This window comes from Mugil cephalus, chromosome 22 (assembly GCF_022458985.1).
Source record: "Mugil cephalus isolate CIBA_MC_2020 chromosome 22, CIBA_Mcephalus_1.1, whole genome shotgun sequence".
NCBI lineage: Eukaryota > Metazoa > Chordata > Actinopteri > Mugiliformes > Mugilidae > Mugil > Mugil cephalus.
In genome coordinates this window covers 19,664,012-19,678,160 of record NC_061791.1, presented here as the reverse complement: position 1 = coordinate 19,678,160, position 14,149 = coordinate 19,664,012, and the positions used below count along the sequence as shown (strand labels likewise).

Here is a 14,149-nt window from a genome sequence, read left to right as displayed (position 1 = left end):
CTGAAAGACCGGCAGTGTGAATTTGGAACTTTGGATGTAAATGGTCTTGCTCTTATACTACTCAAAGGTACTCAAAGCGCTTTTACAGTCAGAGACACATCCACCCATTCGCTCACACAAGCACGCACACATTCACACACCAATGCCAGTTGCACTGGAAGCAACTGGGGGTTCAGTGTCTTGCTCAAGGACACTTCGGCATATGGCACACTGGAGGATTGAACCGCTAACCCTTCGGTTCATGGACAACCCACTCTACCTACTGAGCCATAGCCGCCCCCAAGCTTACAGCACCTGGCATTCCCAGGCAGTCTCCCATCCAAGTACTAACCAGGCCCGACCGTGCTTAGCTTCCGAGATCAAACGAGATCTGGCGCGTTCAGGTTAGTATGGCCGTATTCGTGAAAGTGAATAGCCAACAGCCCTGCATGGACTACTGCAAAGAGGCCAAGGTAGGTGAAGATGAAGACCTCCACCATTAGTGAGGAGCGTCTAAGCAATGTTGGGATGCTCAGCATTGAATCCAGAAGGTCCAAGGCTTTGAACCTTGATACATTTGTAGACCATTTCTCAAGGAGTCACAATCACAGAATCTTGTTGTAGTGTTTCAGCCTATTGTGTTGCAAATGCTATAGGGTAATTCTGAGACAACTGCATGTGAATTTATTTTTTCCTTTCCTTTTTCTTCCTTACTGTACATAAAGAATGAGATAATGAGTGTGATTTAGATAAAGATAGTGTGATTGTACATTTAAGTTTCATGCTGTGAAAAAGAACTGTGTGTAGCTGAATGCTTAGATTAAAAAAAGTGTATAGATGAAAGTGTCATTGTGCAGATGAAAGTTTTATTTTATGCAGAAAGAGATTTACAAAAAAGACAAACATGGTTTCAAGGTTTATTGAGCACATTTTATTCTAATGAATAAGCATTAAGGTGCTGTTTTGTTTCCAGGCGATCATTTATAATAGCGGCCGTGTGAATGAAGCAAAAGTCTGCTGACACAGGATCACCCTTGTTTAGTATAAGAGGTCTGTAATGCGACTCAGGATGCATTTGCATTTGCACTACTGAAGGAATGCAATCACATGCAACTGACACCACTTCCAAGTGTGACCAGAGTTTGGATCTCTCAAATGCAATCTCAATTGCTTGGGTTGTTCACACTTGTCTTTTATGTGATCGGACTCAGACCAGATCTGAATAGGTTCCATGACGCTCCTCACCATACCCATGCAATTCTGTTGTACTACTGTATAGCATGTTGACTGCTGTGCCCCACAGCAAACCCTCCCCTCCTCCTTCATCACCTTCTAGTTAGTTTCTCCACCCCGAAGTTGTGTGTTTCTGACTTGTGGAGCTCCATATTGCACCTGTTGTGTTTGTCTCATCAACCTTACCAGTTAACAGGGAGTGTGTTGAGGTAGCTCAGGCATGTAGACATGCAGTTAATTGAATGAACAATTATCCAACCTGCCTATGATACTGCTTATATCCAATCATTATAGCACTTAACTCACCTGTGATAGAACAACTGATGTCACTAACAGTTTTATTTATATTCAATATCAAACTGTCTTGTAACATCATCAGCTATATTTTGTATTTGTATCATCATCAGATTTTACATGTATGCTCTCTCGTTACTCCCGCTCCTATCTTCTCTCTTTCTTTTTCTGTGTCTACTGGGCCGACTTCAGGCAGATGATTTCCTCCATATGAGCTAGGTTCTGCTCAAGGTTTCTTTATATTGAAAGGGAGTGTTTCCTTGCCTCCATCACCTTCATGCTTACTCTGGGTGTTTCAGGCCAGGTTTCAGACTGGATTTTGTCAAGTGTTTTGAGACGGTTTGTATATTCTGTATCGATAAAACTGAATTCAATTGAACCTGAATTATCATCCTCACCATTTAAGAACATTTGAGCATACTTATTAACACTATACAGAGATCAGTTAATCAGTTACTGTTTCTAAAGAACAATGTCATTTTTTTATTTTTATTTTTATTTATTTATGTATTTTTATCATGGCCTTCTTTGGTCTTTTACCAAACAAACTGACTAAGAAACTAATAAAACAAGTCCCCTAATCAATCTATATACCAGTAATAATTTTTTCCACAACTATAGTTCATAATTCTAGGTTTGTGTCAAAATCTATTCAAATCCAAACTAGAGTGCTGGCATCATTTGTAATGATTTTTAGAAGGTACTGGCAGACAGATACATGTTTAATTTATCATACTCAAATACTTAACATAGCTTTATATGACAACACTTAAATATTAATTCATTATTAATGTTTAAGCTGGCCAAAACAAACAAACCAAACAAAACAAGCAAGAAAGAACACAAGAACAGTATTACTTGTGGGTAGATGGAATTCATAAAGAAAGTTCTCAGTGGTGAAAACTCAATGGCCTGGGAGCCTGATGATCTGAAGGGGCCTTAAAGCACTCTTCAGGGAGCCCCAATAAAGGCAAGCAGAAGAGGACAACAATTATACATAAATACACAACAATAATTATAATTTAATGTCGCTGCGTGATGAGGTGCAGGGCACATGCAGGTATACCTATTTATTTTTTAGTCTGTATTTTTTCAAATTCATTCTTGTTGTTGTTTTTGTGTGTTGGGGGCTAAGGGGTGACCAGTGTGTGTCCCTGGTTACTATGCTTGTCAGCTGGTTTGATAAGCAGAAATTGAATAAGTTCTAAATCTGTAAATCTGCTGAATTGCACCAAAAACGTGGAAGGTTCTTAAAGTGGTCCACCTTTATGGACCTAATTTGTGTCAGTAAACGACAAATGGTAGGTGCAAGTTATTTATTTTATGGCTGCTTTAAAGACAGTTAAGTGAACACTGAATCGTTTAATAAAATATTTCCAATGAGAGGAATAGAGGTTTTTAGGTATTTGGAGGTGATGAAAAGTGTTGAGGAATAATACTGGCCATTTTTGACCATCCATCAGAAAAGACTAAATGAAAGGCTCACTTACATCTGTGGTAATAGGATTTAGTGACCACTTAAATTTCCACATGGACATGTATTGACAGTATCTATTACGATATAGGATATACAACCCTCACACTACAACAATCTTGTAGTTGATAAAATAGTTCACAAACTTCCTGTGTTTGCAGATTTTAAGGAGTAAGATGCAAAAAGGGCTTTGCATTGTGTTTTATAAATTGGTGGAGCTTTTTTGCAGTGCCCAGACCCTGTCTATCTAACAGTTCAATACTGTCCCATTTTGCAGTTTGGTGCTTGAGTTTTGAGTGTGTCCTTGACTCACAATTAGGGGCAGTCCTCATGGACATGCATAAAAACCCTGTTGTTTGTGCAGTTGCCGACATGACATTTTGTCATTACCCATAACACATGCTGCATTTTGCAAACACGTGACAGTTTCGATGGTCCTCCACCACTTGAGAGGCACTCAATTTTGTGTAGCTGTTTGTTTCCATATAATTACTTTTTTCTCCACCAAGGCCAAATGGTCATCTTTCTTTAAGGAGTACAATTGTTTCTTTAGAAAGCAGAAGTGGAGGTGGAGTTCAAAGTTTCCAACACTAACTTGAAAGATTTAACCAAGGCTGTTAAATGTAGACAATGGACAATTGAGCATCTCGGAAGCATGGCTCAAGTGTCATCACTTGACACTATAACTAACATAAACGAAGTATTTGGCCCCATCAGCACAGATAGATAATGGGATTCCACAACACAAGTGCTAAATCCTCCTTTTTATTTTGAAGTGACATTTTTTTCTGTTTTGGGGCCTTCCCGTTGCTGTGTTCACAGAAGTAACACTTCTGTCTAGTGTGCTTGTGTTTATGTGGGCTTGTCAAACGTCATCACTTGCTGCCAGTGAACTGGGCCTTGTTCATAGTTAACACAAGCAATGACGCCACATTGGCCACCATGATGCGTTGCTGCGTTGAAAGATGTGCAGAAGGATTTTTCAGTGTCCGACACAGTAATGCGTGTTACACAATCCGGGCATTTACATGCACAGCTTAATCGAGCTGTGCTCGAAAATTCAACTTTCTGTCTACAGTCCCATTTTAGTGGAGTAACATGTTTACATACACTTAAGTTGTCCAGTTATAGTCCGATTAAGGCAGTTTTTTTCACGTGCGTGTAAACGTAGCGATTATGGGAGCTGCTAATGCATGTAATGACCTTATTAACCACTTAGTTATACAACAGAACAAGACTGTTGGATACATAACGTGAGAGGTGGAGAAACTATGCAAGGTTGTATGTGTGCACCCACGTCACATCCATACTCATACTCATACAATAAGATTGACAGAGAATGCATGGATAGAAATTGCTGTCATGATGAGAAAGAGCGCAGAAAATGTGAAAAAAGACCTGGAAAAATGTGAGGGACAAATTCGGTAGGTCACATAAACAGAAAGGTGGTGTCCTGCCGTCTCTTATTGCGTCTTATTGAGCTGGAGTAGGACTGAGCAACATCTGAATTCAATTTGAATTGAATTTATTTATTTTGAACATAACAGAAATACATTTCAAAGACAAAATTCAGTAGTCACTGTCTTTCTCGCTTCTTTATGAATAAATAAAGATGAAAACTAAATACAGCTTCAAATAAATCAGGATGACTCACAATAAAACAATGTATAAATATTGATATTTTTGCGATTTTACCTCAGAGTTGTTATAGAGATAACAATATCTCAGTTAACGGCTCTGCTGCTACCCCCTGGTGTGTGAGCAGTGTATTGGATTTCACTTATGACCAGTGCGTCTTGCGTCCACAGGGCCAGCAGTGACAGGTGAAACAGAGCCGTATTGAGATATTATTATAATATATATATAAATGGCTCAGAGGTGGAGTTGCAAACATTTTAAAAAATATCTACTTGGAGTGCATTATTTTATTGTGAGTTATCTTGATTTATTTAAAGCTGTATTTAGTTGTCATCTTAATAAATAATTGGAAAGGGAGTAAGGATATACTTTTACTTCCACATTTTACTTCTGCCTACTCACTTTTGGACACTAATCTTTGGTTGTTTTATTTCCACTTTTGAATGTATTTCTGTTATGTTCTAAATAAATAGTTTCTCCCCTTCACCTATTGTGTGTGTCATTGCATTGCTTGTGTTCACTATGAACCGGTCAGGGAATTACCTACAGTGTTGTAGATTCACATCAAATGCCAGTGCCCCAAGGAAAGGCACTGAACTGCAGGCAAGATGGCCAACAAGGACGCCGCCATACCCCAACTTTTTTCTTTTTTCCCCCAGAAGTTTCTTCTTTGTGTAAGGAATTGTTTATTTGGCATTCAAGCTGGTTGCCAGCAGACATTAAAAATCAAAGAAGAAGAAAAGGATCGTTTTAGGAGACCGGTAGATTGGTAAGAAAAATAATCGTTTAATTATCATTCGAGTGTGATATGGTCTCACAGCTGTAATTCGTGCTATTTACAAATGCGATTGCAATGCACCTGGTGTTTATTGTTTATTGTGTCTTTTAGATCCCCATTAGTCTTCATAGAAATGAAGACTATTCTTCCTAGGGTCCACATTAGGTCAAGCAGCGACAATTACAACATTACAGCATTTTCACACACACACACACAAATAATAATACTACTACTACTAATAATAATAATTAATAAAATTTATAGATTTATAGATAAATAAATAAAAAAATACATGAAGTCATACCACATGAATACCCTAACGTGATTATAGAAAATTATCTGAAGAAGTCATTAAATGTGAGTGTATTATATAATATAATTTATTGAAGAATTATATTAAAATTTGTCATATGAAACTAAAATTAACATTATGAAGTCTTTCAACATAAATATATTAACATAACTGAGACAAAATTACATTCACACATTCAAAGTAAATGCTTTAACATAGTACTGTATTCCATAGTACTGTTCAACTCATAATCTCATGCTGTTCACCATAATTTCATGACGAAACACAGCCTTCAGTTTCACTGGACCAGACTGTTGGGCAGTCATTTAGATGAGACAGAACTAAAGAGTTAATTAATAGTTGAACAGTTGATTTATCAAGTAGATAAGTGCTTCTTCTAATGTTAGATATGTTCTTACTCATTTTAGACACTATATTATTAATATAACTTGACTAAGATAAAGTTTCATTCACTGTTATTCCCAATAGTTTAGTTTCTCTAACCTGTTCAATAGCAGTGCCTTGCATAGAAAGACACAGTTTGGGTTCAGACCTCAGCATATGCTTAGAGCCAATAACAATACATTTTAGTTTTCAAGACGTTCAGTTTTAACGTATTCTCCAATATCCAATCTGAGACCAGTCTTAATTCTTGTTGAAGTAACTTATTAACTGATGCAATGTTTTCTGCGGAGACATACAATGTTGTGTCATCAGCATAAATCCCTATACCTGCAAGTTTTAATGCATATGGCATGTCACTAACAAAGACAGAATATAGGAGAGCCCCCAGGCTGCTCCCTTGTTGAACACCACTACTCAACATTGCAGTGCTTGAGAGGGTGCCGTTAAACATTGCGCATTGTTGTCTGTTGGCCAGGTAGCTTTTCATTAGTTCAATCGCTGAATCATTAAACTTATAAGCTTACAGCTTTCTGAGTAACAACTCATGATCTATAATGACGAAAGCTGCGCTAAAGTCTAACAGTACCACGCCTACAGTTAATTTCTCATCAATCCTTTCTAACCAGTCATCTGTAAGAGATGATTAGGCTGAGCAGGTCGAATAGCCTGTTTTATAGGCATGCTGGTGCTCAGAACTAATGCCATTTTCTTCAAAATATTTCTGCATTTGGTTAAAAAGGATAAGTTTAGTTAAGATACAAATTGGTCTGCTATTTGGTCCTGAGAGAGGCATGTTTTGGGTAGTGGAGTTACCTTTGCAACCTTCCACAGCTGAGGAAACACACCAAGTCAAAACACAAATTGAAAATATGAAAAATAGGCCTCACCACTATTCTTGCTCCTAACTGCAATAGTTTGGCATCTAAATTATCAACGCCACAGGGATTATCACATTTAATCAATAAAAGAAGTTTCTCAAGCTCCTCCTCTTCATTGATCATACCATATCTAATGCTGCAATTCTTCTCCCTTATAATTTCCTTTTGATAATGGAATCTAAAAGCTCACCGTACCCCGACCTCATTTGAGTTCTGATTGTGCCAACTTTGTTCATAAAATAATCACCAAAATATTTTGCGATATCCTTTGGTTTTATTAGTAATACACCATTACATTCAATAAAAGTAGATGCTTTATCTGCTTTACGCTCACCTACAATATCCTTAAATATTCTCCACAACTTTTTGCTATCATTCTCTTACACTCAGCAAATTTAGATCTATAATATCTTTTTTCTTCTGTTTGTTCATTTTTGTAATTTTGTTCCTCAGTGATCGATAAGCTTGCCATTACGCAGGGCTACCATTTTCAATGGCAAACATTTTTAGTAAGTTTCTTTCTTTAAAATGGCTTTTCAATTCACTGTCAATCCAGGGAGCTTTAGCTGATCTAACTGATAGCTTCTTAACTGGTGCACGTTTATTACAACCAGCTGAGAATAATTTCATAAAAGTTACTAATGCAGTATCCGGATGCAAGCAATCCAGAACAGTATGCCAGTTCAAAATTGTTCGAATTGTTCGGTCCAGCTTTTGGTACCTTTGTGATCACTAAAACCTACAGGTACGGACACTGCTTTCGAACATTTCTCTCTGGCATTTGTAAAACAATGACCTATACAAGTTGACACGAGTGAACCTTGCATGTTAGTATTAATTCTTGTTGGAATATCAATGATCTGTGACAGATTACACACAACAGCTGCATCACTCAACTTTTTTCTCAATGTACAATTACTAGCCAACCAGTTGATATTCATATTGCCCACAAAAAATACTTCAAAGTTCTTATCAGTTGCATTCTACAACACATTACATATATTATCCAAATATTCAGCATTTGAACTTGGTGGCCTATAACACAACATATTATTATTGGTTTGCAATAGGGAATATGAATTTGCTGCCATAAGGCCTCCACACCATTCCTACTCACATCATTTCTGGTTTTAGCTGGAATGTGGTCCTTCAGAAAAACAGCTATGCCACCTCCAAATCTATCCCTATCCAGTCTAAATAAGTTGTATCCATGTATGGAAACTACTGAATCTTCTATTGTATTATCCGAATGTGTTTCAGAAATAGCCATTATGTGGATATCATTGTTCTTTAATATTGAGCTTAACTCATTAGTCTTATTTTTTAAACTGCAGATGTTTAATTGAGCAAACTTTAAACCTTTTTGGGGTAATTTAATAGACATATGTCAAAACAAAACAATAAAAAATAAAAGTAGTATTCACAAAAAGCGTTGATCACAAAATATTGACTGTCCTGCTCAAATTAGCTGAACTAGCTGACCATGACTTAACATTTCTCCCATGCTATTAAGATATTTTCAAACAATGTTAACGTATATCAGCAAGATATGCGCTTATCCCTCTTATACATTTTACCACTGCTGCTGTTACCACCGGTAAAATATATATTTTTTCCATTTCTTTAATATGTTTTCATTATTTTTAGTATTTGAACTCTTTTGTAAATAGCACCTCATGTATTGTTTTGTATATACTTTGTGTCGACACTGTAAAGGAGAAGTTCTTCAATCTTGTTATACATAATACACTGCATGATGACAATAAATTCTATTCTATTCTATTCTATTCTATTCTATTCTATTCTATTCTATTCTATTCTATTCTATTTTATTCTATTCTAGCGTCTCGGGAGTGACGTGACTTATGCGACAAGTCACGCTTTCAGCATAAGGACAGCTCATTATCTTGAGCGTTAATCTGTTAAACGGTGCTTTCCCAAAAACATAGACTAGTGATGGATTTCCACTGTGATTTAAAATTCTTGTTGGAGCGAGACACAAACCACACCAAGGCAATCCCAATACACATCCAGCTCCTGTCCAGCCTGAGATGTTCAGCCACCGGAACTTTTCTGCGAGTTTGGAGACTTACGCGGCATTTCACAACCGACACTAAGCAGAATCATGCAGCAGTGATGGATGAAATCATATCTCTGGCCTCAGTTTACATCCAGTTTGCATACAGACATCACCAACAAGTCATTCAAGTCATTGCCGGATTCCCAAACATAATTTGGAGCCACAGATTAACTCTCATCTCAATAAAGGCACATGACGAATTCAGTGTATGTAATGTATTTGTGAAATTATTTTATTCAACCAATACCCAATAATGTGCGATGCAAAGTGAGAAATTAAATTTTCTTTAATTTGATCTAATTTCATATTTTATTTATTCAACATTTGCAATGCGCATGCATCAGTCTGTATCGGGGACTCGTTTATTTGCAGTAAAATATTTGTGATGTTGCTCAGATGATCCTTCATTTCATTTAGGTATTCGGTGGGGTCTTGTTGGGTCGGAGTCAAGCACGGGCCTTTCTGTCTGTGATATCCATACGCAGTTTTCAATAACGCCACTTCATTAAATTTTCAGTGTAGATGAATTTTATGAGGTTGAACTTTTTTTGATGTTGATTTTTTTATGTAAACTACATTTACCTAGCAATTTATATTCAAACATTGATGGCACAGAAAAACTTCCATATACGATCTGTTCTCTTCTTTGTCGGACTGGAAAAAAGCCTGATCAATTGCACTCTAATCCCTATTCCTCAGTTACCCACTAGGCGGTAGTGGCGGACTACCAACACTGAGAACATAGCCGGGCTTCCAGCGGGAGAAGTGGAGATCAGACATACAGCTCACTCTGCCAGAGAAAGAGATCTTAGCCAAAGGTCTGAACTTCGCCGTAACACCTGAACAAATTCCAGTGGTAGACCTCATCACTACCACAGAATCCGCCATGAAGAAAAACCAACTTAATAACACGGAAGCCAAACAACTTAGACTGGAAGTAACATCAGGCCTCGCCAGTGCAAAAATGCCACCTTCCAACATCATCACCCAGGAAAGGAAAGCTCTTTAAGTAATATCCCCCTGGGATCAATAAAGTAATTCTGATAGTGTCACTGCAGAGGGACCAGAACATCACCATCCTTCCAGCTGATAAGGAGAGGTGCACAGTGGTTCTGATCACAGCAGACTACAACACAAGGACACATATGAGACATTTAAACGTGACCCAAGCAGCACGTACAAAACCAAAATAATAAACTACTTACAACAGTTGGAAAAGGAGAAGGCCATCCACAGACTCCTCTACTACCGCTTGTACCCGGGGGAAGCCACACCGTGTATTTATGGACTCCCCAAAATACACAAGGAAGGAGCCCTGCTCAGACCCATTATCAACAGCATCAACTTGGTCACCTACAACATCGCCAAGCATTTGGCATCCATCTGCTGGTAGGCAACACCCCTCACTAAGTTGTAAATCCAAGGTATTTTGTGAAGTCTAGAACATCACACTGGGCCCAGAGGGAACCATCGTATCCTTTGATGTAACCTCACTGTTCACCTGCATTCCCACCAGAGAAGCAATGCATGTAGTACGGGAAAAACTGCAAAAGGACGAGACATTGGCCTCGAGAACCAACCCCACCCCCAGTCTGTGTGTTACTCAACCTGTGCCTGACCACCACCTATTTCCAATTTAATGGAGGTTTTTACAGCCAGAAACATGGCTGTGCAATAGGGTCACCAGTGTCACTGATCATGGCCAATCTCTACATTGAGGAAGTAGAGACCATATGTGGATGACACCTGGGTTAAAATCAAGAGAGAAGAGGTGGAATCCTTAACACAACACATCAATGATCAATGTTCGGTGAACAGCAACATCAGGTTCTCCCGGGAGGACATCAGCGGGAATAGTTTGGCCTTTTTGGACTGTTTGGTGCATGTTGAAGAAGACCGAAGCCTCAACATCGAAGTATATAGAAAACCCACGCACACAGACCAGCACTAGTTGTTTGATTCCCATCAACACCCTCTGGAACACAAATTAGGAGTCATCAGAACCCCTATGTCATCAGAACATCGCCATCCCCTATGTAGCTGGTGTATCAGAGAATCTGAGGTGAATTTTATTTTATCAGTTTATTTGAGACCTGGCAACACACTAAAACAGAAACTGGTCCACCCCAAACAAAAAACACACAGACAAAAACAGAGTAATGCAGTGTATGCTGTTCAGTGTAGTGAGGAATGTACAGACTTGTACATTGGGGAAACTAAACAATCCATCCACAATCGCATGGCTCAACACAGGAGAGCTAGCTCATCAGAGAACGACTCAGCAGCCTCCACCTCCACCTGAAGGACACTCCTTTGAAGATAACAACGTCAAAGTCCTGGCCAGAGAGGACAGATGGTTTGAGAGAGGAGTAAAGGAAGCCATCTATGTCAAAGTGGAAAACCCTTCTCTAAACAGAGGAGGTGGACTAAGATTTAATTTACCATCTATTTATAATTCAGTTTTGACTTCTGTCCCCAAGAAGTTTCAACACTACACCCTGGGCCTCCAGGATCCCACCAACAATAGTCTTGTTAGAGCTCTATTCATAGGGTAAGTAGTCTTGGCACACAGTTCCCCCCAATAAATGACAGGTAAGTACCAGCCATTATGGAAATAGTGACCCCAGTTTCTGGTCAAGCAAGTTTCTGGTGGGTGTGCTCACAGAGTTTTCCTATTTAAACCTCAATTTCGCACTAGTTTATTAGAACTGAAGAAGCTACTTGGATGAGTGGCGAAATGTCTTCAAGAAATTCAACAAGTCCAGGTGACCTTATTCAACGCCTTTTGGAATGGAAAAGGTAGTTAAAAAAAACGTGGTGAGGTGGGAGTGGTGAAGTGTGGTGAGGTGTGGAGTGGTGAAGAGATAGGCCGTGTATGGAAATTCAGCTGTGGTGAGTAGTCAGTCATGTTATTTTTTTGTACAATTGTACGCATCTGTTTATGTCAATGATGTTTATGTTTCTCCACTAGGGTCCCAAGCATACTCAAGAGTATGCGATTGAATCACTCCACAGGATTCCCTTGAGGATGATACGGCGTGATGCACACCTTTTCCGGTCCTATGATAGAACATTCCTTTCCCAAAGTACCTTGGCAGTAGTTCTGACTTTTTGGTCTCTGATTGGGATCGCTACTGTGAACTTTGTAAAATGGTCTCTTATAACCAGGATGTTTCTTATATCACGGCCAGATAGTCTACTAGATAGTCCATACATTCCAGTTCTAGTTAATAGGCAGTCTGTATGTTCTGCATAGGTGCGACTTTCTGTGGCCTAGCTTTCCTCCTAAAGAACCTTTCACAGGTTTGGCATCTTTCTTCAATGGCCTTCATCATATTAGGCCAATGAAATCTGGTGCGAGCAAGGCTGAGGGCATGCATGCTCAGTGCCTAAATGGCCAACTTTATCATGTACGCTCTTTAAGGCACGGTCTCTGAATTCCTGAGGAAGGACAAGTTGATCAACTTCGACTTCGACATCAAGACACTTCATCTTAAAGTTTCTTTCACTCTTTTAAGAGTACTGCTCACTACTAACCTACCTGAAATGTGGCTCCCATGCTGCTTCAAGGAAGGAAGTGACGCTTTTGAGTGAAGGATCTTCTCTTTGACCTTCAAGTAGGGTAGGGTATCTTGCTCAGAATAAGAAAAACAATCAGGTGTAGCTGAGGCACCCAAAGTCAAAGATTCAGCCAGAACAGAGTGATCTGGTTCATCATGACTACAGTGACGCTGACACACCGCAGAGATGAATTCACTGGAAATCGCCTCACGCGTACTATCCAAAACCCATGTTTTGAAGCCTTGGATTCCCTTATCCTTAGGAAAGCATCATCCTCTACTGGTTGACCATCTGGTCATCTGGAATACCCATCAGCATCCTTGTTCGCCAGACTTGTTGATGTTATAGGTTGACATAGCTGCTAGTCAGCATCCAATGAAGCAGAAGCAAACACATAAGTGAGCGGGTTGTTGTCAGTGAGAACCACAAAAATCTCGCATACTGCCCACTTCAATGCCAAATATTCCAATCTGTGGGTTGGGTAGTTCTTTTCACTCCTGGATACCTCTCGACTAGTGTAAGCTATTACTCTCAGCTTTCCGTCTTGCTGTTGCATCCCTGAGGCCCTCTCCCTTAGCATCAGTGTGTAGCACATAAGGAAGTTTGGGGTCTGTAAATGCAAGGATTGGAGTTGATAAGGGTCTGAATAAGGGTCTTGAAGGCAAGGTTGTACATGAATATCTGCAGGGCCCTTTGGACAAGGTCTCTTATAGATCTTTCTTCTCTTGCGTAGATGATTGCAACCAACTTCTAGATCATTTAGGGGCCTGGCTACCTTGGAGCGGTCGTGGACAAAGCACCAATAATAGCCAGCAAATCCGAAAAAAACTTTCAAGCTCCTCTCTGATTGTGGAATGAGACCAGTTTTACAAAGCAGACGTCTTATCAGAGTCAGTGTGAAAACCTTGAGTGTCGACAACATGGCTAAGATACTTCATCGATGACTGGAAAAAGTGGCACTTCTCTGGGGCTAATTTCAGGCCATGGTCTGTAAGGCATTGAAGCACCCTCATTACCCTGGCCTTGTGCTCCTTAAATGATTTTGAGAAAACAATGAGGTCATCTAAGAACACAACCAGCGTTCGGATGGAGATCCCCATCACACTTTTCCATCAAACGCTGGACAGTGGAGGGAGCATTTGTTATGCCCTGTGGCATTCTATGAAATTCAAAGAAGCCTAAAGGACAACTGAACGCTGTCTTGTGTTTGTCTTCCTCTATCATTTCCACCTGGAAGTTACCAGATTTTAAATCCATCACAGAAAACCATTTAGAAAACCATTTAGCACAGTAAGTGCTGAGAACGTCTCTTTGATGTTAGATGTTTTATGGTGTGTGCTTTTACATTTACATTTTTTCCTGTAATTAACACACAGTCTTATCTTCCTGTTTTTTCCTGACCAGTAAAAGAGGAGATGCAAAGGAACTCACAGATTCCCTGATTATTACAGCATCCCGTAGCTCTCTTAAATGTTTCTTGACAGCTTCTCTGTCACTTGGATGTATAGGTCTCAGTCTCTCTTTAAAAGGAGTGTCA

At 39.2% G+C, this 14,149-nt stretch overlaps 1 pseudogene; it reads right to left on the bottom strand.

Annotated features, from left to right (window-relative positions):
- Window positions 1-282: 282 nt before the first annotated feature.
- On the bottom strand, window positions 283-401 carry LOC125000460 (annotated as a pseudogene).
- Between the last annotated feature and the right edge of the window lie 13,748 nt (window positions 402-14,149).